This window comes from Balaenoptera musculus, chromosome 2 (genome assembly GCF_009873245.2).
Source record: "Balaenoptera musculus isolate JJ_BM4_2016_0621 chromosome 2, mBalMus1.pri.v3, whole genome shotgun sequence".
NCBI lineage: Eukaryota > Metazoa > Chordata > Mammalia > Artiodactyla > Balaenopteridae > Balaenoptera > Balaenoptera musculus.
Genome location: NC_045786.1, coordinates 93,959,991 through 93,983,855, shown reverse-complemented (window position 1 = coordinate 93,983,855; position 23,865 = coordinate 93,959,991). Strand labels below are relative to the sequence as shown.

At 36.4% G+C, this 23,865-nt stretch overlaps 1 protein-coding gene and 1 non-coding gene across 2 annotated transcripts in view; one reads left to right on the top strand and one right to left on the bottom strand.

Annotated features, from left to right (window-relative positions):
- SPRED1 (sprouty related EVH1 domain containing 1) overlaps positions 1–23,865 on the top strand; it is a 118,810-nt gene that overhangs the window by 14,809 nt on the left and 80,136 nt on the right. The window lies entirely within an intron of this gene.
- On the bottom strand, positions 4,191–4,325 carry LOC118891458. The gene has a single exon (XR_005019029.1). It is a non-coding gene; the product is annotated as a small nucleolar RNA SNORA70 (small nucleolar RNA).

The window sequence follows — 23,865 nt, the reverse complement described above, 5'->3', positions numbered from 1 at the left end:
GTTATATTCCTTTTATCTCTTCTTAGAGCTTACTCTATCCTGAGTTGTGTATTTACCATTTATTTCCTATTAAAAAAAACTTTATCATATATATTTGAACTCTATAAAAGGAATATACATATGTAAATATCAACTCCTGAACTTGATTTTTTTTTACACTCAGTAATAGTAAGATGTGTCCATTCTTTTTGCTATAGTTTTTTGTTCATTTGCCCTGACGTGTAATATTCCATTGTGTGACATTACCACAATATAGACAATCTGTTGTCTAAGGATATTTGAGTTATTTTCAGTTATTTCCTATCATGAACATTACCACTGTGAACATTTTTGTAATATGCTTCTGATGCATATATGCTAAAGGTTCTCCTTAATATATATTTAGGAGTAAAATAGTTGGATTTAAGTTATGTTGTAAATTTTCAAGTTTATAAGGTAATGCCAAACTGTGTCCCCACATAGTTCCAATTTGTACTCCTACTGGCAATGTAAGAGAATGGGTATAAAAACTGCATTTTTATAGCAGATAATGATATTTGCTAACATTTTTTGATTGCTTACTATGTGCCAGACACTGTTCTCAGTGCTTACATGAATTAATAAATTCTTAAAATCCCACAACCACTCTATTGGGTACTGTTACATCCATTTTATAGATGAGGAAATTGAGGCATGATGAGGTTAGTTAGTAAATGACTGTTAGGATTCAAACTTGGTTAGGTCGGGCTGCAGAGTCCAGCCTCTGAACTGTTGTGATATTTTACCTCTCCAAATGCATATCTGTGCATTCACCTTCTCTTCCCTTTTTCCCCTATCCCCATCAATTTCTTGGCCTTTATGTACTTGAGATAGTGAGTGTTGGTTATTTTGTCCTTATATTATTGTGTGTTAGCATTGTCCATTGTATAGTCTTCCTTTAAAAAGCAATTTCTTTGAAAACCTGAGTTTCCTAGAACAAGTAAGATGGCTCAGATGATATCTAGCATTTTTGGCTCTAGTATTTTGTAATTTGACATAATCTCCTATATATTTCATAATTTCAGGGTAATCTTATTCACATTTTCTCTTTTTAAATATTAAAATGTGAAACAGTTTAGTGTACTTTATTTCATTGTATAATTTTATTTAAAGTTAATTCTTTATTTTTTAATAGAATCTTTTTAATCTATTAAGTAGTTAAAAAAATTCTGGCATGGACATGAATGTATACTCATCTCCACATAGGCTTTTGTATGTACATCTCTTGAACTGAATGAATTTTTTTCCTTTAACATTTGTAGGTATTGTTCTTGAGGTAGTTTATTTATTAAGCCAATTATCTTTGTAATCTGCTAGATGCTTGGTAGATGTTTTGTTTTTTGTTTTACCTTTTAGGTACTGAGTTAAGATGAAGTGTTATTTTAAAATTCTAATTGTAGTGATAGATGAGAATTTATTTGCTTAACGTTGAATGACAAAATTCTAGACCCAATAATATACACCTAATTATCCATATATCTTGCCAAAGTAGGGTATTATCTAAACCTCAGATGTTAAAGTGTTTAGGTTCTGTAAAAATAGTATTTAGAACTGTTTCAGTAAAGAAAAGTCTGTTAATTCAAATCCGTTATATGTGTGCTGCACATTTAGTGGTAGTTAAATGTTTTCGGTGCAGTGGGCCCTAAAGGATCAATCACACGTGTGTTGGAGTGGTAGGCTGATAGAAGCAGCCAAACAGATGGAGATCAGGATGTTGCAGCATTTCTCATTAGTCAAATTTAGTCCTTCTTCTGGATTTTACATTGCTCTTAGGTTTGGCACAGTCATTAGTGCTGATGCTGAATGAAACAGCTACAGTAAACGTTTATTGAGCCTTTCTTATATGCCAGAGAAAGGATTGGAAACTAACATTTTTGAGATTCCAGGTGTTAAGCCTATAGGCTTTGGGGATGTAGATGAGTAAAATCTGGGTCTTTGCCTTCACAGAGTTCTCAGTCTGCTCTTAGAAATACATGATTGGTTCTTTGGTAATGAAGGACTTGATTCTCTGCTAGGGGAAAATACAGTTGTCCCAGAAGAGTGAGGAAAAACATTGAAAGTAAAAATTACTTCATTTTGAAGAGACATGTTTACATGTTATGTGTAACTGTGTATAGTTCAGTAGTCTTGTGATCTGACAAAGTAGCTATAGTCTTGTCTTTCAGTTCACTTTGAAGTAGGATAGATTGTGTAAGAAAGGCAAAAGATTTAGTGTCTTAACAACTTAGAGCTAAGGGTAGATGATTACTATGAACTTAGTCTTTTTATAACTTCACACATTATGTATTATAAAGTTCTATATATTAATGTTTATTTATAGGATGTGAATGACTTTAGTCTTTCCTTTTTAAAAAATCATGTCTGACTAGCAAGAGCTTTGAAATGAGTAATTTGTAATTGTCTAGCCCAGTTGGGTCAGGCTTTAGTGTAAGAGCATGAGATATGTCGTTCAAAGACAGATAAATGGTTCAGACAGCCTAAATTTCTGATAGGAAGACTAAGGGGCATTTTAGGTGAAGTACACAGTTGTGGTTCCAGACTCCTCACATAACTTGTCATGAACCTACTGAACCTACTGTAATTTTTCTCTGTTTCCTCTTAATTATTTGTATTAAAAATTGGAGATTTTATGGGCAGAGATGTCAAGGTAGAAGCACTGAAGGGATTACATGAACATTGCCTCTTACCAGCCTACATAATCTTGAGAATTTTTTCACTATTATATACTAAAGAGCTGCTCAAAGATATGTGGCAGTTATTGGTAAAACAAGTATAAGCTAGTCTTCCTCATATTGCTGTGTTTCTTCAGAAATTCATGTGTGTTTATATAATCTCACTTTGAAATAATTTTAGACCTACAAAATAATTTTTTCTTACAAAAAAGTAGGAAAAAATATACAAAGAATATCCATATATTCTTCAACTGGCTTCCCAAAATTTTAGTATCTTACATAGCCCAATCAGGAAATTAACATCGATGTAATAGTATCTACTGACCTTATTTCAAGTTTCATCAGTTCCATAATGTCCTTTTTTCTAGTTCAGGATACAATCCAACATTGCATATTGTATTAAGTATTCATGTCTCCTTAGCCTCCTTTAATCTGGAATAGCTCTTCGGTGTTTCTTTCATAATTTTGAAACTTTTTTGAAGAGTACTGGCCAGGTATTTTGTGGAATGTTCTTCAGTTTGATTAAATTGAAGTTAAACATTTTGGGCAACAATACTATAGAGTGAAGGTGTCTTCATGCTTTAGGAGGTCTGTGATGGTGATATATCCCATGCTGATGATATGAACTTTGATCATTTGATTAAGATGATGCCTGCCAGTTTCTCAAATGGTAGATCCTTTGTGTAATAAGCATCTTCTAGGGGGTGATACTTTGAGATTATGTAAATATCCTGTTTCCTATTATACACTTGCTCACTATTTTTAATGTCTGTTTATGAGTCTTGTCTGTAACAAATATTGTGATGTTTGCCAAATTGGTGATTTTGTTTCCATTATTCCTTTCACCTTTATTAATTGGAATTCTATAGACAGCTTTCTCTTCTCCCCACCATTTATTTATTTATTATTTATTTCTATTAGTATGGACAATAATCCATTGCTGTCATTATTTTGATACTCTGTTGTCCTAGATTTGGCCATTGGGAGCCCCATCAAGCTGGTTTCTGTGCCTTTTGACATGTTCCTTCATTTTTTGAGCACTTCCTTTTTGTTTTGTTTGTTTAAATATTTTTTTTTGTTTTTTGACAGGGAAGTAGGATTTATTGGTGGGCATGAGCAAGGAGGGGACACTGTTAAGGCTGTCATGAATGCAGGGCCCACCATTTGTCCAGGGGCCACAATTAGGCATGCATTTGACCCCACACCCATCCGGGATGAGCCACTTTTTTGCTACCCTGTTTTCAAATTCATCTGCATTCAACTTAGTAAATCCCTACTTCTTGGAGATATGGATCTTCTGGCAGCCAGGGAACTTGAACTTGGCCCTGCAGAAGGCCTCAATCACATGCTCCTTGCTCTGCAGCTTGGTGCGGATGGACACTATTACTTGGCCAGTGTGGACCCTGGCCACTGTGCCCTGGGGCTTTCCAAAGGCACCATGAACACCTGTCTGGAGCCTAGATTGGGACAGCATGACAGTCATGAATGGCCACTGGAAAGGGCTGTCTCCAAGGTCCCTTAGGGCAACCCATAGAGGCAACAGGCTGCATACACTACCGAGGAGGCTGCTGTTTGCAGCCATTGCACACGGGGCCCCCATGGGGAAAAGGGCGCGGTCGGCTTAATTGACCGCAGATGAGCACTTCCTTTTTGGCTTCACAAGATGTTCTAGGCTCATTTCGTATTTTCCCTGCCACAGCTGTAGAGTCATCCTATTTATCCAAGGAACTCTGGTTTCTTTTATTGGAGAATTATATTTAGAAACTATTATCTGAGTGGTAGGTGTGCTTATTGGCATTAGGGTGATGCTGGTGGTACTAACCCCATTTTACAGATGAAGAAAACTAAGCTGAAAGTTAAAGTCTTGTTCGTAACAGCCAGGTAAAAGTGATACAGTTGGGACATAAACTCAGGCCTTCTCTGTCCAAAGTCCGGGTTCTTTCTACTTACTCTCCTATATCACTGTAATTCCTTCCTTACACTTGTCTTTTCCGTTAATTCTGTTATTTGTCTTTCCTGGCACGAACAGGGCACACTTTAGTTCGTAATATTCAAGACAATTATTAAACATTATAATAGGTATAGCTGTTTCAAAACAGAAAATAGTCATTGCAGTCCCCAAAATATTATATTCTTGCTATGGTTAAGGCAGTATGCTAGACATTGGTAGTATTTGAGTATATGTTTTGGGAGGACATTGTGCTGAGAATGTTTTTTTGTTTGTTTACTATGTGGCTTTTTTTTTTTTCCCCCTCAGTAGTTAAGGGGTTGAGGTAGGTGGTATCGCTATTGTAAATTGATTCATTATCCATGGCTCTCGGCCTTAGCGCCATCTTCTGAGAAACGTCCGCCCCGTGAGAGCGAAGTGGAGGAAGCAGCGCATGTGCAGGCTGAAGCGCAAAAGAAGAAAGGTGAGGCAGAGGTCCAAGTATACTCGTACCCGTGGAGGCCACGGGAGCAGAAACAAAGGGCAGCCAGAGTCCAGGCAAGCTGGTGCAAATTGTCAGACTGCCTGCCTCCTGTCTAGAAGTTGTCTCAACGAATCTGGAACATCCATGACCATTACGATCGCCTCAACCACCTTGGAAAGACCCACCTTGCTCGTATCAAAACGGTCCCCTTTGGTCCTTTGCCCTGGACCTGTGATATTCTGGACTAGTTCTGTTCTCAGTTGTGGCTGAGAATGTAACATGTGTACAATAAATCATCTCTTTTGCTGTCTTAGCTGAAGAAAAATAAAATAAGTTGATTCATTATCCATGAATCCAAATGGCTTAGAGATTTATATATTATGTATAAATTATGCTAAATGAATATATAGTATTTAGATTAATATATAATATTTATGTGCCTCCTTTTAATACATTGCCACTTAATTTAGTAATATTATGCAACCATATATGATATGTTTGCTAAGCACACTTACGTAAGCACTTTATGTTGTTGCTTTTAATTCTTACAGTATCTTCTTGAGTCGATACTATTTTTCCCATATTCCATGTGAGCAAAGAGACTTAAGTGATTTGCCTAAGATCATAAAGTTTAATAAATATCATAAAGTGGTTTTAAATCCAAGTTTTATACTGCCTACTGTGTGAAGTACTGTTTCTGTTATATATGTATTCACAGTTTCAGAGTGTCTGTTAGTTGTCATGTTGAGGGTTTGATGAACGAGTTTATTCTGTATACCTCCATGGGGGATTTTGAGTTCATTCTGCCAAGGTTGGAAGCCCAGTTCTGTCACTTACCAGTTTTGTGATCTTGGACTTTTGTAAATCATGTCTGTAAAATGAGGATAATAATTATATGTTTTGGAAGATTATTGTGAGGATTAAATGTAATCCATGTAAAACATTGAACTGTGTAAATAGCAAGTACTGAAGTGTTAGCTGCTATTAATAGTAGTAGTAGTAGAAGTAACTAATTCGTTGCAAAGAAACTTTAAAAGTTCATACTGTAGAATAAATACTAAGTATTAATTGACAACTATTTATGATGGACTACCTGGGATAGTTTTACAAGTCTTGGATAGTTCATGGAATCAAAGAAATTTAGAATGAGAAAGGATTTCGATTAAATAGCATCTTGTCTCTTTAAGTTTTTTGGATGAGGGTATTAAGGCCTGGAATGATAAAATAATTTGCCCAAAATGTTACAGTTGCATTGTATCAGTCTCAGTGGAAACTTTGATTTTTGACTGTTAATTCTATGTTTTTTTCCACTGTAGATTTTTTTCCCAATATCTGTTAAGGGAAATAATTTATTTAGGGATGTCATCCTCTTCTTTACTTTCAGGAATCATTGATACCAGTAATCAACAATAATGCCTAAAATATAGCTAATGTAAGTTGGAAGAGAAATATCTGATTTGCCTTTTTAAAGGGATTTTAAAGGGATTTTAATCAGAATCCCTTCATTAATAGGAACAACAGGTAAATGAAAAAGCATCTCTGAAAGCACAGTTCAGATCCTCATGCTAGTCAGCAGGATCTTGGCAAGAAATAGTTTATTTAGCTTGTGGGTGAGTTGTTTATTTAATTTTTAGAAAAGTAAAAGATGCAAAGAAGGTAAAGGTCATGTAGATTCTTATCATCCAAAGTTAATCACTGTTAATCAACTGTCTTAGTCCCAGGTTTTTAAAAAAAATCCATTATTGTTTTTGTGATGGTAATTATAATTGAGTTAGGCTACTAAATCTATTTTATCTAAAAATAGATGAGATGAAAAATGTGATACTTTAGCCTCAGTTGTTTAGGACATTTGGTTGAGCACTGTATTCAGGAAGTTAATGAGTGTGTATGTGGACCAGCAAACTACATTTTCTTTTGTAAGCAAAACCAACTGTTTGCAAAACCAAACAAGAACGAGTAAGTGCAAATTATTTAGCATCTCTTATAACTAAAAGGACTACTTAGAATGTGAACTCTTGACCATCATTCAGGAATGTGGCTGTAAAATGGATGGCACATTAAAGGAGAAAGCAGTGAATTGCTTTGCCTAGTGAGTGAGCTTAGCCCATCACCTAACATCCATATCTAAAAAGTTGTTATTTATTCTTTTCCCCCACACACATAGCCATTGTGACAAATTCATAATCTACCAGTATGATGAGATATTTCGAAACTAGGTTAGATGAGGAAGAGTCATAGGAACTTGTCATGTTGAGCTTGGGAAGAGTTGATCAGCAAAAAATGTTAGCTATCTCCAGATAATTAAAAACCTCATAAAATATTTGGAGTAAACTTAGATTCTCTTATTCCTGAGAAAAAAACCAGATGGAGGTTAAAGGGTGGGGATGTAAATTTTTGTTTTATGAAGAAGACAACTTCCTAATGATGTGAGTTGGCTAATAATGGAATGGACTGTCTCCTGAAGTTGGGAGTTTCACAACTTGTTATTTTCAAACTGAGTTAAAAAGAATTATGATCATCAATGTAGATCTTTTCAAAACGGATCTTTTCTTTAACCTGTGTTGTGTGTTGTGTTAGTCTATGTCTTTCAGGTTCCTTATAACTGCTTAAGTTCTATGCTTTTTAATTTTTATACACTTAGTACACCACTCTGATTTGAAGTTTCCACCTTCTGAAAATGGCACATTTTTCTGTATAAAAATAAAATGCATACCTTTGGAGAAGTACCTCACAGTTTGAGATGTATGGATGAAGAAAAAATCATCTGTTAATCTTTTGGTTTAAAGGAAAGCACACATCACACATATTCAATTCATGTTCACTTATAGGAAGTTCCTGAAAATTTTAAATGTAAAGTTCCTACCCATTTCAACATACCTTCCTCTTTAGTAGATGCTATGAGCTCTTATAGGGCAAAGAAAGTATGTTTTTGTGGCTGTTTTAAATTTATCTGTGGAATATCTATATGAATTTTATCTGTGGAATGAAAAAGCTTTCACTCCTTGATGCTTTCGCCAGCATTACTGAGATCATATATGTTCCCATGTATACATCTTTTTGGAAATAGGTGTGATTTTACTATATGTTCATTAAGCATTCCTTATTCTGCTCAAGAAACCATGGATGGTATGTTTGATTCATTCCAGCTGTGTCTGATATAAAAGCTGCTGACCTAGATAGATAAGTGGTATTAGACTGGTTTGAGTTTTTGGATATTAGAAACACTTGAAAATTCTTATCTTTGCCTATTTCCTAATACTAATGGGAAATATATTCTCTATATCTTAACTATAATCCTTTACTTATTACAGATTTTAAAATGAAAGTTTATAGATTATAATTTGATGATTAAAATTTGCTGATGGTTGTTTAACTTGATGATTAAAGTTTGGCGATGGTTGTTTTATTTCACCATTCCCTGTTTTTAATTTCACATGAGGACCGTGGCTTGTAGGTTAGTAGGAGCCTTACTGGCATGCTGTTTTTGTTTTGTTTTTTAAACTACTGTGTATGAGGACCACGATGCTGATTTAAATCCAATGTTGCTCATAATTGAAAAGCTTCTCCTGAGTTTTAGTGGATTTCCATGAGGTATACTAGGTTGCTGAACATTTTTGGGGTCAGGGGATGGAGTGGTATTGGGCTTTATATAAAGGGTATGTTGTCAGGGTGGACATGTTTACTTTGTGAAATTAGGATTACAGATTTGAGACTTGTTTCTCTGCAGAAGGGGGAGTCATGATTGTGGAATCATTTTTTTAAGTAGATGCTCTGACCTTATATTTAGACTTATAAAATTGTAGAAAAATGGAAAATATAATTGATAAAGAATATTTATTCCAAATATTATTCTTACTTTTACATAAATGAAGCTGGGAGTAAAGAGCGACTTTTTTTTTTACTTTCTAGTCACAGCTATAAGTTGTGGAGCAGAACTAGAACAGCATGGGTTTTAAATCCTTGCTCAGTCACTTGCAAGTGACGTAAGTTACTTAACCTCTTGAAACTTTAGTTTCCTTATCTGTAATATAGAATAACACCCTTTTGCAGGGTTATCATCAGAATTAAAGATAAGTCCCAAATAGATTAGGCATATGGTAAGAGCTACGTAAATGTTTGCTATTAAATGTTTGTTATTAGACCTTGGATTGCTTTGTTTCATTTTGGTACTTTTATTGTTTTTGTGATTATAAAAGAAGAGAATAAAGGTAACCTCTAACTCTGCTACTAAAGGATAGCCATGATGACATCATGTTGTGAAGTTTTAAGGTGTATTATTCACATTTTATCTTTTTATTTCTCTAAAACTGAGTCTTAGGGCTTAGCCTCTTACTGTGAATGAAATATGTAGCTCTTGCAGGGTTTTGAGCAAGAGTCATGTGACCTGACTTATATTTTTAAAAGATCACTCAAATGTTCTTGGCTTCTAAATATACTTAGACACTTTTTTTTGTTGTTGTTACCTTCTTTTTCCCCAAAAAAGTCCACTGATATATATATATATATTTTTTAATTATTATTTATTTATTTACTTATGGCTGTGTTGGGTCTTCGTTTCTGTGCAAGGGTTTTCTCTAGTTGCGGCAAGCGGAGGCCACTCTTCATCGCGGTGCGCGGGCCTCTCACTATCGCAGCCTCTCTTGTTGCGGAGCACAGGCTCCAGATGCGCAGGCTCAGTAATTGTGGCTCACGGGCCCAGCTGCTCCGCGGCATGTGGGATCTTCCCAGACCAGGGATCGAACCCGTGTCCTCTGCATTGGCAGGCAGATTCTCAACCACTGCGCCACCAGGGAAGCCCCCCACTGATATTTTAAACTGAATTTCCAACAAATAAACAGCATTTAGATAGAATTATTATCTTTAGAAAACATACAATAAAATGTCCTTTTATTCATTCAGGTCCTTTATACTCTTCATTAAAGTTTTACAGATTTCTTTATATTGATCCTACGCATTTTAGTTTAGTAATTTTATATATTTTTTATTGTAGATTGGCTCTTTTTGTATTGTAATTTCTTAATTCACTGGTAAATAAGAAAGCCAGTTAATTTTTTAATTATTTCTTATATCCAACTGCTACACTGCACTTTTTTTTTTTTTTAACAGACTTTATTTCTGTAGAGAAGTTTTAGGTTCACAGCAAAATTGAGTGGAAGGTACAGATTTCCCACATACTGCCTATGCAAACACATGCCTATCTGCTACCATTGTCAATATCCCCCACTAGAATGGTACATTTGTTACAATTGATGAATCTATGTTGATACATCATTATTACTCAGAGTCCATAGTTTACATTAGGGATTACTCTTGATGGTGTAGCGTATTAATCACAGTTGTTTTAAATTCTTGGTTTGATAATGCCAACATCTCTGTCATATCTGAGTCTGGTTCTGATGCTCTGTCTCTTTAAATTGTGTTTGTTACCTTTTCGTATGCCTTGTAATTTTTTCTTGATAGCCAGACATGATGTATTGGCTGAAAGGAACTGCTGTAAATAGGCCTTTAATAATGCCCTGGTAAAATGTGAGGGGGGTAGGGAAGTGTTTTATAGTTCTATTATTAGGTCTTCTTTTCCTCCAGCTTTAATGAGTTATAATTGACAAATAAAAATTGGTTATACTTAAGATGTACAGTTTGGTGTTTTGATATTCGTATATATTATGAAATAATCACCAAGTCAGTGTAATTAACATATTTATCACAGCATATAGTTATCTTTTTTATTTTTCTTTCTTTTTTCTTTTTGGTGGTAAAAACAATTAAGATGTACCCTGTTAGCAAACTTCAAGTATATAATACAGTATTGTTAATTACAATAACATTGCTGAACATTTGGTCTCCAGAACTTAGTCTTTTGTGATCCTATGTCTCTGGACTGTGAACTTCTCAAATGCTTCTTTGTTTCTCCCTCACCCCTCTTAGGTAGGACAAGATGGCTGGAGTGGGCTGTAGCTGGGTATTTATTTACCTTCCCTTAGGTCAGTTAGGTTCTGATACAACTTTAGGAGGTTAGACTCTGGTTAAATAATTTCTCCCGAGGGCAAACTTTGTTAAGAACAGTGTGCTCCATGTATTTCAAAATGCTTCCTTTCCCCCATCTGGAAATATGAGGGAATTTTTCTCTGATATTCACTGTGAGGACTTGGTAGAGTGCCAAGGGGTAAAACTCACAAAAGTGGGGGGCATTTCGATGACTGGGTCCCCTTGGAGTTTTTAATCTCAGAATTTTCCACACTGAGCCTCCAGCAATTCATCAATTATACCTCAGGTTCCCCTCCCCCAGCACTGTTTCCCAAAGAGCTCTCTGCTCTTGCGTTTCTGTTACAATAAATTGTCATTCTCTGTATTCATCTGCCTGGCTCTCCAAGTTTGGGGGCAGTGGTTTGCCCTGTGACCTCACTTCTCTTATGGATCTAAGAACTGTTGTTGATTTTTAACTTTGTTCAGCTTTTTACTTGTTGTTAGCATAGATTGGTGGCTTCCAAGCTTCTTATGGGCTGGTCTGGAAACAGAAAGTCTTCCTTATTTTTCTAATACATTTGCTTGTTTTTTTGGGGGGGGGTGGGCTGTGTCGGGTCTTATTTGAGACACGTGGGATCTTTCATTGTGGCATGCAAGCTCTTCGTTGTGGTGTGCTGGCTTCTCTATAGTTGTGGCGCTCATGCTTCTCTCTAGTTGTGGCATGTGGGCTCTGTAGTTTGCGGCACGCGGGCTCTCTAGTTGTGGTGCGTGGGCTTAGTTGGCCCGCAGCATGTGGGATCTTAGTTCCCCAACCAGGGATCGAACCCACGTCCCCTGCATTGGAAGGTGGATTCTTTACCACTGGACCACCAGGGAAGTCCCTGCTTGTGTTTTTTTAGATAAGCAATCGTATAATCTACAAATAAGGATAATTTTTAAATCAATATTTGTATTTCATTTCTCTTTTCCTTCCTCACTCCTCTTTAATCATATAACTGCAATATTAATTTTTTTAACTTCCTCAGTAATGTCCTATAACTGGCTATAATAGAAGCATCTCAGGTGTTTCACTTAGAGGTATGTAATAATCATTGAGTTTTTAATAGCTTTTACCATGTTAGGGAAGTATTTTTCTAATATTTCTTTACCAAGAATATTTTCAAGAACTAATGTTGAATTAAAAAATTTTTTTAAAGCATCGTTCAAGGTAGTAAAGTTTTTCTGAAACAGTGTTTCTTAATTCCCAGATTAGTTCCCTTTTCAGCATTTGAATCTTGGGCTGCAAACTATGTAAAAATAGTATCATCCTACTTTATTAAATTTATCAAATTTATATTTAAAACTCTGCTCCTGCTCTGTTTCTGTGTATTTTTATTTATAGTGCACATTATTATGTTGCTATTTGTATTGTCTATCATGCTATTTAATAATGCAATTTAGATGGTGAACTCCTTGAAGAAAAAAGTACCCTTTGCATAAAGTAGTGTTCTATCAGGAAAACCACTCTATTCCTTCCTTCACTGTTCCGCTTCTTTCTAGTTTACCTATGTTCATCCTTCCCCTTTCATCGGATCCAGAGTGCACTTATTTCCTGGGTAGACAAATCACTCTGAGATCTGAGGTAGTCTTCCCTGAATGACACATAGTTGAGACAAATTTTATATCTTCTGGGTTTTGCTAGGATTGTAAGAATGTACCTGCTTGCAACTCTCAGTGTCATTAGAGTTGGTTTTGGAGGCTCTTAGGCTTACCTGCCCCAAGTCAAAATTACTTGACCACAAAGGCACAGGGGAATGACTGTTTCTGGAGGAAGGGAGCTCAGAGGAGGAAGGTAGAGGAAGCTAGGGGAAATTTCCTATTTTAATCTTGCTTAGTACTAAAAATTGTATAAAACATTTTATTGTCGTCATAGAGGTTTATCAATGTGCACATTTAAGTTAGAAGTAAAATTGGGGTGTTTTGTATGTTTTTCTGTTCATTTATTCAACAATTACATACATATTGAGCACTTACTATATCTCAGATAACATTCTAGTGAACAAGGAAAACAGTGTCCCTGCTCACATGGAACATAAGTCCTATTAATAGGAGACAGAAAATAAATACCTAAAGAAATAAGTAAATAAGGGACTTCCCTGGCAGTCCAGTGGTTAAGACTTTGCCTTCCAATGCAAGGGGTTCGGGTTCGATCCTTGGTCGGGGAGCTAAGATTCCACATCCCTCGGGGCCAAAAAACCAAAACATAAAACAGAAGCAATATGTAGCAAATTCAATAAAGACTTTAAAAATGGTCCACGTGAAAAAAAAAATCTTTAAGAAAAAGAAAGAAATAAGTAAATAAGATAATTTCAGATAGTCATAAGCATTATGAGGAAAAGAAAACCAGGAAAATAGAGTGTAATAGATAAGGGTGGAGGAAAGCTGGATGTTGGGGCTAGTTTAGATTGGGTGAATCTAATTTGAGGAGGATTCATGTTATCTAATGCTTAAGGAGGAAGCCAATAGCATATCTCAGGGGAGTCTCCAAGTAACTGCAGAGGACCTGGGGTAGAGGGAGACTGTTTAAAGCGTGGAAAGAATGCTGTTATGGTTGGAGAGAGGTAGTCAGAGAGGTGTTGTTTTGTAAGTCATGCTAAGGAGCTATTAAAGGACTTTAGATTGCCAAGCTATTTTAAATCAGTATTTTAGTTCTGACTGTTGAATTCTTGAATTAGTGCTTTCCTTTGGAACTTTAATTTTTAAGATTATCTAAGGCCTAATACTAGAGTAACCTGTCCGACTATATTGCCTGAAGTGATCGGAAATAAATTATTCTAAGTAGAATTTTTTTTTTTTTTTTTTTTTTTACTTATTTATTTATGACTGTGTTGGGTCCTCGTTTCTGTGCGAGGGCCCTCTCTAGTTGCGGCAAGCGGGAGCCACTCCTCATCGCGGTGCGCGGGCCTCTCACTATCGCGGCCTCTCCCGTTGCGGAGCACAGGCTCCAGACGCGCAGGCTTAGCAATTGTGGCTCACGGGCCCAGTTGCTCCGCGGCATGTGGGATCCTCCCAGATCAGGGCTCGAACCCGTGTCCCCCGCATTAGCAGGCAGACTCTCAACTACTGCGCCACCAGGGAAGCCCCTAAGTAGAATTTATAGTGACAGATTTTCAGTTCTAATGTATTCAAAATTAAGATTAGTTTTACAGTTTATTAATATTCTGAATAAATAGTTATTCCTAAATACAGCTACACATCAGGACTCTTTAAGAAATTTAAAATACAGCTTTCCTAAGCCTCATCCTTTAGGAATCAAGGGAGTAGACCAGTAGACCTTGGCAGCCTGTGTTTTTTTTAAAGTTCTCCAGATAATACTCACAGAATGAGCCAACCCTTGGACATGAGTTTAGGAACCTCTGAACCAGTGGAATTTTTATCTGGAGCAAGTTTGGCCATGATTCCTGGTCACTCATGTGGTCATTATTAAATAAATTTGTTGGGATTTTACATGTTTTGTGTTTCGTGTTTAAGAGCAAAGTGTATTCAGCACTTTGAAATGAAAAAAAGTATTAAAGTGACATTTAGTTTAGGGAATTAAGGATAAAGTACTAATTGGTTAATTGCTGTTTCGTATTTCTCGCATTCTGTAGGAGATGCCAAATCCTATGTTTATTGCATAGTGTTTTAGTTAAAAAGAGAGATGAATGCAGTGGTTAAAGTGGATAAAAACAATTTTTATTTCAGTTGAACTAAAGATTCATTATTTATTTAAAACAGAAGATGAAAACTGCAGGTGAAACCAGTCCACATATAAATGAGCCAGTATTTAAGAAGTCAGGGGACTTCATATAGGCAGGATTTCCAGGTTCTCTAAAAAGATCAAAACATTCTCGTAATACTGAGCTTGCATTCCTGCAAGGCAGCTGCTAGAATGGAGTATTACATATTCCCTTTAGATGGCCACAGTCCCCACCACTACAAGTATTATAAGCACTTTACTATTTTTGTTCATTTATGTTTGTTTTTGGCCTTTGCGTTAAGACCTAAGATACTATTAGAGGTATCTTTATAGGCTGAATCTGAGTCTTCTGTGAAATGAGAAGAGGTAGAAAATTCAAACTTTGATTTATAGCTATTAATTCCTTTCTAACAGACAGTCTTACTTAAAATGATTTGTTTAACAAAAAGATACTAACAGAATCTGAATTATTACTTTATTCTCTATTGCTGGAGAAATGAGTGTTCTACATTTATTGTATCAATCCATTAGTACTTTTGCTTTCAAATCATGTTTCCAATAAACTAGGCTTCTCTTTTGCATTTTAAGGCAAACCATTGTCTTGGTTTTCATTACACTGTATTCCTCAGATTTTCCCACTGATCTTAAGTACTCTGACCCCTATCACTGACTCCTCTCTTCCTCCTTAAAAGAAAGAGTATTTCTCCCAAAGCTCAGTCTCACTATATTCTACTTTTCTTTTTTTTACAGGCTTCTGTTTCATTTTTGAAGCTTCCATTACCAGAATTGATGGTAATTTTAAAAAATTATTGCCCTTATTACTTATTCAAGTTAGTTGTCTTGTGATTTCTTTGAGAACAGGGACTGTGTCTTATTCATCTTTGGATACTTTCTGTTTAATATGATATTTGGCTTGTAAAAGACATCCAATCCATTCATCCATATATCTGATTTTTTATCAAATATCTATTATGTGCTAGGGACTGTTGAATTACTTATGCTCCCCATGGCTTTTTAGTTAATTCCTTTGAGTGTTCTTACCACAATCGATGACAACTCTTATTCTAGATAACAACAGATTCTATTCTGCATCATTTACACTCTGTGTACTACCACTGGACTGAATCTTTACAAGCTTACAGTATTGGAGGTTATCTTTGACTACTGTATTTTTTGTATCCTCTCCTTATTTTCATAATATTTGTTCTGTTTGTAAGTTTTGTTTAAAAGAATAGATTGAGGATTCTACCTTGAACTTCATTCTGTAAAGATACTGCTGCTTTCCCAGGTTTCATTATTGAAATAGCATTTGGATTCAAATAACATCTTCCTAGCTGCCTTTCTCGCTCTGCTTCCTGAATATTCCAAGGTTTCCTGATCCTATTTTTCAATATAATTACTCTTAGATATCAATTTAATTACATCCTCCCTACGCAGAAGCTTAGAATAGTTCCCTTTTGAGTATCCTTCGCCAGTAGGATTCCTATTTAGTGTAATTCATTTTTGTTGTCTTCAGTAATATTCCAACTCAAGCAAGAATAACTTTCATTGCATACTTGTATGTCCTCTTTCATGATGTGTAGCCCATTTTGATTAATTTTTTACCTTATCTTGAATTCAAGCCCATGTTACCTTCTTCAATATTGTAATGGTCATCTATTGTTTTAGTATGCCAAGTATACCTTGATTATTCTTCTATTAAAAGGTCCAAGTAAAAAGTACCAAGGAAAGGTACTTTTCTTGGCGGAAGTCATTCCTTCACTTTTAGGCCTTTTGGTTTGAGTGGGTTGACCCTCCATGGGTGTGATTAGTTCAGGGCAGACAAATCAGAGACATGAGACTCAATTCCACGACTTTTGAACTATGAGAAGAGGCATTCTCTGCTTCAACTACAAGGATTTTGCATACCTAGAGCTAGTTGGGTTGGGGGAGATAAATAAGGAACCTTAACCAGAGTCAACTTTAAAATGAAGTCAGTTTTGTTTAAAATTAAAACCCTTTCGGTTTGAAGCCTTGTCAGTACACTTCAAACGACTCAATAGCAGGGATCCTGCTAAATTTACCACGTTGACATTTGTATGTCATGTCCACATGCGGGCAGGGGTGTATGTGTGTGTGCGCGCGCGTGTGCACGTACACGTGCAAGAGAGATTACTTTTTAACTTACTCTACAAGAATCCAACAGCTTCTTGGAACTGTGGAGAAAGATTAAAAAATTTTATTTTTAAGTAAATGAATACATATAAACGTGAATACCAGAATATCAGTGAGTTATATCAACCATGCATTTGCTTGGTTGTAACAGTGATAAAAAGCATAGGCTTTCTATTCAGACCTTTGTTTGAATCTTTGCTCTATCACTTACCATCTATGTAATTGGGTATGGAAAAATTGAGGAGTTAAAGAAATCTCACTGTAAGGAAAAAAAAACTAGTTCTGAAATTGACTCTTAGTTATTTTAGTCTAACTGGAGAAATGTTATCAAGAGAATGTCTTTGTTTTGATCCCCAAAGGGATCCCTTTGCCTTTGGTTAATTGGCAGCTGCCAGACTTTCTTCTCAGAAGGCTTGATTCGGAGGAGCATATGTCCTGTCTTCCCACTTTTAAAATCTACTCTGCCAGCACAGATTGACTGGCGGTTCTTATAAACTTCCTCACCTGCTCTCTGTCCCCACAACTCCGGATACACATCTGATGCTATTTCTAAATGTTCTGTCACAGTCCACTTTTTAAATAAGGTGTGACTAGAATATTTTTCTGCCTCTGTCAGTGACATTTTAGTTGAGATGTTGTTGGAGGATATTTTACTTGTTGAAAGCAGCAATGTTTTCATTTTTACAACTCATTATTAGAAATACATACATTAAGAAACTTTAGTCTTAAACAGAATATTATTACAATGAATAAGTTACATATAATTAGGTAATATCCATAGTCTGATTGTTGATATTAATAAACTGAATTACATTGAGCGAGCACCTCCTTATGTATGTATGTAAATGTGTCCCCATCTACTTAGCAGTTACTCTGTTTTACATAATAAAGACCTAACCAAATCTATTCTCCTTTATGGAAAATGACTTTGGGTTAAGCTCCGGTCGTCTGGAATCCTGATGAAGATAGAATGTCAGTTGTGTTAGTAGGCAACATTGCTGATTGGTAAACGGCATCTGCATGGGGAGGATTGTGAATGAACTAAATATATATACCTGGTGGAAAGCCAGAGCTTTGCTCTGCCCTGAACGTGGTGTATTTGTTTACACGTGGGTATATCCCTTGCCAGGACTTCAAGGAGCTATGTCCATGGACTGTGTGTTACAAGATATTTTGACTCTTATATGGAATGTGGGGCTTTTAAGCCAGGAGTGTTTCCATGCATTCATGATTTCATACGCATGGGGTTTCATTCCCTCCTAACTGAACTATCAATCAAGGAGCTAAAGAATAGCCCCTGAATTGCTACGAGGATGTTGCAGGTGTCGTTTTGGTATCATCATTACCTGCATATGAAATATTGTTTATTAGTTGTAGTAGGGAGAGAGTTACGATGGAACAGGAAAATGTTGAATGTTAAGTTCTTGCTGTATACGAGGCACTACATACAGGTGGGCAGGGAAGTTTAAGATGTGATAAATTGGAGAATTGGAAGTTAAATAATAGAAGATAATTTTAGAGGAATCATAAGGGTAATAACTGCCTGAAAGATATGTGATGAATACATTGAATTCACCAGAAGGAGAAGCCTTTATAGTCTCTAAAGGACAAGATGAGAGTTAAGTGATGGTCTTTTACCTAGCTGTAAAGACCATTCCAGGGGAGAAAATATGGTCGAAGGTAGGATTATGCATATATTTATTTCTTCGGTGGCTACTTCAATTTATAAAAAAGAGAAAGTACTGGAGATTACCTACAAGTGTTGTAAGATAGAAAGTAAGTATTCCAGATTTTAAGAATGTCTTCTTTCAATATATGCTCACCTGACAACTTATTTTTGTAATCTCTTAATAAGATTCCCTGGCCAGTATGGTAGCTGTTAGCTACATACGACTATTGAGCACTAATCAGAATTGACATATGCTATATTTGTAAAATGTGCACCAAATTTCAAAGACTTAGTATGAAAAAAATGTAAAATACCTCATTGATTATTTTGTATTATCTATTTAAATATGTTGGATATAATGGATTAAAGTATACCATTAACATTAATTCTACCTGCGTTCACTTTTTAAAAATTGAGATGAAATTCACATATAACATAAATTTAACCATTTAAAGTGTACAATTTAGTGGCATTTAGTACATTCATATTGCTGTGCAACCCCCATCTCTGTGTAGTTCCAAAACTTTTCATCACCCTAAGAAAAAACGCAAACCCATGGGAATTCCCTGGCTGTCCAGTGGTTAGGACTCTGTGCTTTCACTGCTGAGAGCCCTGGTTCAATCCCTGGTCAGGGAATTAAGATCCTGAAAGCTGTGTAGCCCAAAAAAAAAAAGAAAACAACCAAACCCATATCCATTAAGCAGTTTTTCTCCTTTACCATACCCCTAATCCCCTGGCAACCACCAATCTATTTTCTGTCTATAGATTTGCCTATTTTAGGTATTTCATATAAATGAAATCATGCAGTATGTGACCTTTTGTGTATGGCATTTTTTTTTTTCATTTAGCATATTTGTGAGGTACCATGTTGCAGCATATCAGTACTTTATTCTTTTTTTATTAGATGATGTTGTATTCATTATTAAAAGTATGGTAGGTATTAAAGTCTTCAACTATTACTGTAGGTCTATTTCTCCCTTCAGTGTTGTCAGTGTTTACTTCATATAGTTTGGGACTCTGCTGTTTGGTGCATATATGTTTATAAGTGTTACATCTTCTTCATGAATTGACCCTTTTATCAGTATATAATGACCTCTGTTTCTTATAATAATATTAATATATTCACCCCAGCTCTCTTGTTTTATGGAATACTGTTCTCATCTTTTCATTTTCAACCTGTTTGTAGTTTTGGATGTAAAGTCAGTGTCTTATAGACAGTATATAAGTTGATATAGTTTAAATTGATACTAGCTTAGCTTTAATAGCCTATAAAAGCTCTGCTTCTGTTCATCTCCACTCCCTTTTATGTTGTTATTGTCACAGTTTACATCTTTATACTTTAATGGGCCCATTAATATAGATTTATAATTACTGTAGACAAGAAGAGAAGTTAAAAACCAAAAATACAGTAATAATAGCTTTATATTTACCTATGTAATAACCCTTACCAGAGTTCTTTATTTCTTCATATGGCTTTGAGTTACTATCTAGTGTCCTTTCATTTCATCCCCAAGGATAGAGGCAAACTCCCTCAGCCCTTTAGTTATCTGAGAATGTCTTAATTTCTCTTTCATTTTTGAAGGGTACTTCTGCTATGTATAGATTGGTTGACATTTTTTTTCTTTCAGCACCTTAAATATGTCATCCCACTGCCTCTGGCCTCCATTGTTTGCTATAAGTCGGCTGTTAATCTTATTGAGATTCCCTTGTATATGATGAGTAGCTTTTCTTTCACTGCTTTCAAGATTCTTTGTCTTTCAACAACTCCAGTTTCTATCTCTTTGTTTATCCATTGTGGAGTTTGACTTCTTCGATGTGTAGATTTATTATATCTTTATCAAATTTGGAAAGTTTTCTGGCACTTCAGATATTCTTTCTGCGCCTTTCGCTTCTCTCCTGAGCCTCCCCATTACACATACATTGGTACATTTGATAGCATCCCACAGATTTCTTAGGCTCTGCTTATTTTTTCTCATTCATTTTTCTTTCTGCACCTCAGATTGGGTCATTTCAGTTGACATATCTTTAAGCTCACTGATTCTTCTGCTTGCTCAAATCTGCTGTTGAAACCTTTTAATGAAGTTTTCATTTCAGGTACTGTACTTATCAGCTCCCAAATTTCTATTTGGCTACTATTTTGTTTTTGAATTTTATTTTATTTTATTTTTTATATAGCAGGTTCTTTTTTTTTTTTTTAAATTATTAGCACCTTTAATTATTAATTAATTAATTAATTATTTATTTATTTTGGTTGTGTTGGGTCTTCGTTTCTGTGCGAGGGCTTCCTCTAGTTGCGGCAAGCGGGGGCCACTCTTCATCGCGGTGCGCGGGCCTCTCACCATCACGGCCTCTCTTGTTGCGGAGCACAGGCTCCAGACGCGCAGGCTCAGCAGTTGTGGCTCACGGGCCCAGTTGCTCCGCGGCATGTGGGATCCTCCCAGACCAGGGCTCGAACCCATGTCCCCTGCATCGGCAGGCAGACTCTCAACCACTGCGCCACCAGGGAAGCACCATATAGCAGGTTCTTATTAGTTATCCATTTTATACACATCAGTGTATACATGTCAATCCCGATCTCCCAATTCATCACACCACCCCCACCCCCACCACCCTCCACTTTCAAACCCCCTTGGTGTCCATATGTTTGTTCTCTACATCTGTGTCTATTTCTGCCTTGCAAACTGGTTCATCTGTACCATTTTTCTAGATTCCACATATATGTGTTAATATACAATATTTGTTTTTCTCTTTCTGACTTACTTCACTCTGTATGACAGTCTCTAGGTCCATCCACATCTCTACAAATGACCCAATTTCGTTCCTTTTTATGGCTAATATTGGCTCCTTTTTGTAATTTCTGTTTCTTTATTGATATTTTCTATTTGCTCATACATTGTTTTCCTTGTTTCCTTTACCTCTTTGAGTATATTTAAGACAGTTGACTTAAAGTGTTTGTGTAGTAAGTCCAGTATCTCTGCTTCATCAGGGACAGCTTCCATTAACTTCATCTGTGACTGGGCCATACTTTCATGTTTCTTTTCATATTTCATAAATTTTTGTTGAAAATTGAGCAGTTTGAATATTTTAATGTGATAACTCGGGAACTTGTATTCTTCCCATTCTTCAGGGTTTGTTTTGTGGCTGGCTTTGGGCTGTGGTTGTTTGGTTGTTTTTCTAAACTATTTTTGTAAAGTCTTTATTCTTTGCCATGTGTGGTCTCTGAAGTCTCTGTTCCTGTTGCCTGTGATCCTTTTGTGTTTTGACAAAGATTTTCTTAAACACCAGGAGTTTAAAAAAAGAGAGAGGGAGGGAGGAAGGAAGGAAAACTCTCCCATTCTTTGCAGATTATTTCTGTATCATGGCACTCCTTTAATGCTTAGCCAAGCCGTTTACAACTCTGCCTTACCCATTACTTCCTGCTTGTGCTGAGCCTAGATGAAGACTTTGGGTCTTCCCAGATCTTTTCTGAACATGTGTTCTGCCCTGGGTATGCATATGGCTTCTTAATTCCCTAGAAAAACTGTCTCCGCAGCTTTACCTTCCAGGCTTTTGGTACATCTGTTGTTGGCCTCATTGTGATATTTTGCCCCCAGCAGCAGCTGGTCGTTCATTTGTCTTACGATGTGTTTGAGGAATGCAAACGCCTTGTGTCAGTCCTTCACATAGCTCCAGACAGGATTCTTTGAGACTAAGGTCTGCTGTGCTCTCTCTGGAACCAGGGACCAGGATCCCATACTGAGAATGCAGACTGTCATCTTTAAGACCATTGCTGATGGAACTTCCCTGGTGGTGCAGTGGTTAAGAATCTGCCTGCCAATGCAGGGGACACAGGTTTGAGCCCTGGTCTGGGAAGATCCCACATGCCGCGGAGCAGCTAAGCCCGTGTGCCACAACTACTGAGCCCACGTGCCACAACTACTGAAGCCTGTGCGCCTAGAGCCCGTGCTCCACAACAAGAGAAGCCACCGCAGTGAGAAGCCCACACATTGCAACGAAGAGTAGCCCCTGCTCGCCGCAACTAGAGAAAGCCCACGTGCAGCGACGAAGACCCAACACAGCCAAAAATAAATGAATAAATAAATTTATTTATTTTTTAAAAAAAGACCACTGCTGAGGCAGGGCTGGGAAGTGAGGTTAGACCACTGGCAAGTAAAAGTGCCACAAAGCTTTCCTACCATTTTAAAGTTGCCTTTTGATTTAGCATTTGCTTCATCATTGTAAACCTTTGACTGTTTTCTAGAGTTCTGACAAAGTTGCCTGGCAATTTTTGTTCTTTTCTTTTTTTAGTATTTGTGTTGTGGGATGGGCTCTTAGAGCTCCTTTTTCTACCATTTTCATGGCCATCCTCCTCTTTACTTTTTTACTCTAACTACTGGAAAGTTGAACATTATGTATTTGGCTTGCGTTGTATTTCGATTGGACAGCACTGCTGTAGGGTATTCAATTTTCAGTGAAAATTGAATCCATTTATGTTGAATTTGGAAGGAAAAAAATGTTCAAAGGTCCCACAATTGCACAGTTAGGATTAGCTATTTACCATTGTACTTTCTATTCCCAGACTAATGTGGCATTTTCAGAGGAACTCTATAAACTTCCTGCTATAGGATAGTGTTATTAACATTGTGTATTTATGTACCTCCATCACTGAAGGCTCCTAAATTTTGACTCTCTTATCATTTGATTAAGTGTTCAAGCCACCTCGTGCTCTCTACTTCTCTCTTGATAGGTATTGTAAGAACCACTGAACACTCTTGGTAGGTATTTATAAGAAGAGCTGAGAAGTCTTCATGCTGCTTCATTGGATTTTATTTTTTATTTCTGGATTCAGTTGTACACATATTTATTAAATGCCTATTTTATGGAGGTACTCATAGGACTTATCTTCAAGTGTTAGCCATAACCCGTACTCTCAGATGTTGGTGATTTTTAATATTGAATGTGGAGATACTTTCTTTTTCTCAGGAGATTATTTTGCTGATTAATTTGGGTCCCTGCCACTGATTCCATATCTTTAGCATCCTCGGCTTGTGGCCTGACCCCTGAAGAATTGGCATCCTAGATTTGCAGGGTTGGCAGCTTACCCTTGTTATTCCTCTGTTCCTTGCCATTAAATGCCAAGATGTTATATGCATTCTTAGCATGGGCAAAGCTGCACTCTAAATACTTGCATGCAGGTACATTTGAAAAAGTGAGCGCCCTTCACCTCTACTAAAAATAAGGTAACATGTACAGAACCATATAGAAGGAGTTGGCAACATA